General features: G+C 52.3%; 1 protein-coding gene and 1 pseudogene across 1 annotated transcript in view; one reads left to right on the plus strand and one right to left on the minus strand.

The window, feature by feature from the left end:
- Positions 1–5,040, minus strand: part of Ulk4 (unc-51 like kinase 4) — a 288,608-nt gene that overhangs the window by 57,652 nt on the left and 225,916 nt on the right. The gene's annotated exons all lie outside the window — the stretch shown is intronic.
- On the plus strand, positions 749–1,368 carry LOC101991714 (annotated as a pseudogene).

Here is a 5,040-nt window from a genome sequence, read left to right on the forward strand (position 1 = left end):
ATCCTGTGTGGGGCAGTGTGAACAGTGAGGGTCCTATGTAAAGCAGTGTGAATAGTGAGGATCCTGTGTGGGCAGTGTGAATAGTGAGGGTCCTATGTAAAGCAGTGTGAATAGTGAGGGTTCTGTGTGAATAATGAGAGTCCTGTGTAAAACAGTGTGAACAGTGAGAGTGCTGTGTGGGGCAGTGTGAATAGTGAGTCCTGTTTTGTTTTCAACTGTATATAGGGAAACTTTTCACTTTCCAGTCATGTCTGTGATGCCCGACTCAAGTACCTCAAAGGTCACATGCTGGCTATTTGGTCAGCAAACGAACATCAAGATTCAACTTTGCTAAGATAACAAATGTTCCTCAGGTCCAGGTGGGCCACACACTGACAGCACTGAGAGGAAACAGAAGGTGAAACGGGCAAAACTCATCAGACCAGAAGTCCTGGGAGCCCAGAGGTAAAGGAAAAGGTAGAGATGACACCCCTCCTGATACACAGCGAGGTAGACCCTGAGGATTGGGATGGTGTCGGGGGCAGAGGGGACAACAGCAGTTGGGAGAGTGACAGTGACCAGTAAGCACTCTGACACGGTAAACACAGTTAGGCTCCTTCCATGTGCCAGGTGTGGTGACCCCGTGCCCACCCAACCATGTCACCTCTGTGCTGGCTAGTTTTGTGTCCTGACATCTGGAGTCATTAGGGAGGGGAGATATCAATTATGAAAATGGCGCAGAGACCAGTTCGGGTGGAGGGCACGGACCTACCGAGCACAGGGACCATGGCCTCCAAGTGTCCCAAGTGTGACAAGACCGTGTACTTGGCGGAGAAGGTGAGCTCCCTGGGCAAGGATTGGCACAAGTTCTGTCTCAAATGCGAGCATTGCAACAAGACACTGACCCCCAGGGGCCATGCTGAGCATGATGGGAAGCCCTTCTGCCACAAGCCCTGCTATGCCACAGTTTGGACCCAAAGGCGTGAATGTGGGGGGCGCTGGTTCCTACATCTATGAGGAGCCTCTGACTGACGGCCCTCAGGTCACTGGCCCCATTGAGGTCCCTGTGGTGCAAACAAAAGAGAGGAAGACCAGTGGACCGCCCAAAGGTCCCAGCAAAGCCCCCAGTGTCATTACATTCACTGGGGAACCCAACATGTGTGTACTTTGCTGAGAAGGTGACCTCTCTGGACAAGGATTGGCTCCTGCCCTGCTTGCACTGTGAGAGCTGCTCCAAGACACTGACCCCCAGGGGCCATGCTGAGTATGACAGCCAGCCCGACCGCCACAGCCTTGCTATGGAATTCTCTTTGGACCCAAGGGATGAATACCAGGGCTGTGGGTAGCTATGTCTATGACAAGGACCCTGAAGGCACAGTTCAGCCTTAGATCTGCAGATGCTGTCTCGGGGTCCCTTACTTGACCCTGACAGAAAGTGACCTGCTGCCTAGTCCTGCCTCAGTGTGTCTTGCCTGCAAACCCCAGGGCCTAAGTGGTAGAGGAGGAAGCCTCCTGGGTAGTCTCCAGAATAGCCCAGAATTTCAGCCCTATTTCTTTGTGTGTTACCTCGGCATGCCCTATGCTACCCACTGTCCCCTTTGTGTCTGTGCGCCTCCTAGTCCATGTGTCCTGTGCCCTGTGCCCAGCATTCTCTCTGTCGGTGTCCCATGTCCCTGATAGCTCTCCGAGGTGGCTATCCTATGCTATCCCTGTTGCCCACACCTGCTCACCAGTATTATTTATGCTCTGCTTGCCAGTGATGGCATGAGCTCACAGCGTTCCTGGGGTGGCAGCACCCCTGTGAGGAGCCCGCTGCTGGTTCCCACACTATTCCTTACCTAGCCCTCACGTGGTTCACACTACAGAGACTTTTGCTGTCAATATATGGTTTGGTTTGAGGACAGAAAAGCTGTGTTCCTCCACCGTCTCCGCTTTAGTTGTCCTGACTTCTCTTGGTGATGGACTGCAAAGTCTTTCCTCTGAAGTTGCTTTGGTCATGGTGTTTACCATGGTAATAGAAACCCTAACCACGACAGCGACCCAGTGTCCCAGCAGCTTGGAGAGTGTGGGGGCATTGAGATGAGTCTCTCACGTCTTTGGAACCTGTGGGCAGAGATCTGTATGCACTGGCAGAGCTGAGACTCAGGCCTGGTGCTAGAGCAAGTGAAGACCTGTCATGAGGATCCCAGGAGCAAGCATGGTATCGCAGGACTGTGCCAAGTGTGAGACCATCTCCTACATCATAGGCATGACACACCTCTGGGGTGTCAGCACTGCGCTGGGCCAGCACAAAGGGGCGGGAACTGTAAGACACTTCAGTTTACAGGAAGGCTGCTTCCTTGCTCATCCTACCCAACACCCAGTACAGAGCCCAGCGCACAGTAGGACTCACACCTGGTGTTGGCATTGCGACTAGAAATGGCTCCAACCTTCCAGGGATGAATGATGAAAACACCTGGCAATTAGCACCTGCCAGGTTCCAGGCACCGCTCCAGCTGCTGCTCCAGATATGCCACTTGGCTCACGGTTTGAAGGTACCGTCTATCCTTAGGGGCGCATGGCAGGGGCATGGAGCAGCTGGCTACATGGCATTGGCAGTCAGGAAGCAGAGATGAACTCTGGTACCGAGCTTGCATTTCCCGTTGTTCTTGGGCTGCCCCCCCCCCCCATGGCATGGCCACCTGCACTCAGGCCGGGTCTTCCCTCCAGTTAAGCTCTCTGGAAATGCTGTCACAGGCATATCCAGAGGACACGCCAAGCCAGTTCTAGGTCCTGCAACGCTGAGGACAAGGTTTGACTTTCACATGCTATCCACGGAGAGACCTGTCAGAGGCCTGGCTCACTTTACAGGCTGAGGGACACTCGGCAGTGTGGCTGTGCATCCTGTCATCCCCAAACGCCGCGGCACCCCTTCACAACCTCTGGCCACACAGCCAGGGGGGAGGAGAGGCAGGTGTAACCCGACAAAGAGGGTCATTGTTCTAAGCAGTCAACCCGCCCTGTACACGTCTAAGTGCTAGAGGGACAAAGAGGCGACACACAGATTTCTTATCTTCACAGGGACTACAGTCTTAGGGCGGGAGAAAAAGCAAATCCACCAAGTGCTACCAAACAGTAAGTGGAATTGAGGTGGACACCACACAGAAGTGGGGGGGCACAGGGGCGGGGCAAGGGGGCAGGGCACAAGGACTCTGTCCTACAGGCTGCTCTGCAGGGAACACCTGAAGAAATTAAAGACGGGCAATACATGGGGTGTGGCCCAGAATCCTCCATAAACGTGACACGGCACACACGGATGCCCTCAGCACACACTTATGGAGACGGATGAGCAAAGGGAACAGCCACAGAGGAGAAGCCACATAGATGGTGGCCAACTGCAAGGCCTTGTGGGACAGGGCACGCTGGGGTTCTCCCCTTAGATCAGGGTTGATGGAAGCCACATAGATGGTGGCCAACTGCAAGGCCTTGTGGGACAGGGCACGCTGGGATTCTCCCCTTAGATCAGGGTTGATGGAAGATTTGAGCAGCATAATCTTACATAGGACTCGAAGGGTCCTCCAAGAAAAGACAGTAGGGAAGGAGGCAGGAGCAATGGAAGAAGACAGGAGACTCCTCTGTGGCTGTGTGACGGGAACCCCATGAGAAGTGCTATCAGGAAGCTAACAGAAGGGGTCAGAAAAATCTGATTCTCGGTATGTTGAAGGAGGGGCTGCTGTCATTTCTGGGTGAGCGGGTATGTGAAGAAGAGTTAAGGAGGACCCTGTCTGCTCACACCCTTCACCCAGGTCTCTCTGTGGGCGTGCCCTCCTACAGCAGCATCCTGACTGGTTTAGGAACCCTGAGGTCATCATGAGGTGAGCAGTTGTGGAAGCATTAGGCGGGGGAAGCCGGGAGGCTGGGTGACCAGTCAGCAAGTAGATCAGCACCCATGACTCTCTCAGACTGCAGGGCCACAGTCACAACAGCCCAAGGAAACAAAAATCAGCCCCAGTGCGAAGGTGACTTACAAGCAGGCAGCAGCTGTGGCCCCAGAGAGGTGGGGAAGGAGGTCCCTGCCTGCAGCTTTAAGCACAGCAGGCAGACATAGCAGAAGAGACACAGGGGGGCGGGGCCCGGCCACTGTGAGACAGATGCAGAGAGGACAGTCTGAGAGAAGAGGACAGGGCGCTTGGACACACTGTAAAGTTTAGAAAACTGTAAACTCACATTTGACCAAGAGCAAGCCTACGCGGTAAGACAAAGCTCCAGAAAGGATAGAGATGCAGGACCTTACCTGAAGGGCCAGTTCCTCATGCCGTTGCCAGAGGGGCGCTCACACATGAACGCTTCCTTTTCTGAGCGAGCTTAGGCCTGTCATGGGCTATTCTCTGGGGAAGCAGGCAATGGGACCCAGATTAAACTGCAGAAAGGCCCAAAGCTACATGCTAAAATACACTATCCCTGGGAGATTTTTCTTAGCCACAATATAACTGTGAGATAAGTTTTGTATCTTCACACAATTAATGAGAGCATATATTTAAAGACATTTTGTTGGGTAGCAGATTATATATATTTATTATTTTAATCTAGTCAGAACTGTTTTCTTTCTTTTTCTTTCTTTCTTTTCCCTTTTCTTTTCTTTCTTTCTTCCTTTTTTTTTTTGAGACAGGGTCTCATGTAGCCAAGGCTAGCCTTGAAGTCACAAGTCACTATGTAGGGAGGGATAACCTGGCTCTACCTCCTGAGAGCTGGGGTTATAGGCATGTGTTGGCACAATGGTTCACCGGGATACTGTTTAAAGCAGCATTTTATTTGGCAGTGGGCTTGCCAATGTTAATTATCTCTCGCTCTTCTGAGTGTGAAATATTCATAGATGGTCAAGTCCCTTCCTCATCATGATATAATGGGTTTGCATCAATACAGGCTTCTGCCATGAAATATTGATGAGGACAGACTCTTTCGAGGTTTCCAGGAAAGCGGCTATTTTTGTATTTACATCAATATGATATCAGGGCTTCAGGCTGCTTGAGAAGAACAGCGACTGGAGGAGCCTGCACGCGAGGATCCTGTTCCTCAGAGTGT

Source organism: Microtus ochrogaster, chromosome 5 (genome assembly GCF_000317375.1).
Source record: "Microtus ochrogaster isolate Prairie Vole_2 chromosome 5, MicOch1.0, whole genome shotgun sequence".
NCBI lineage: Eukaryota > Metazoa > Chordata > Mammalia > Rodentia > Cricetidae > Microtus > Microtus ochrogaster.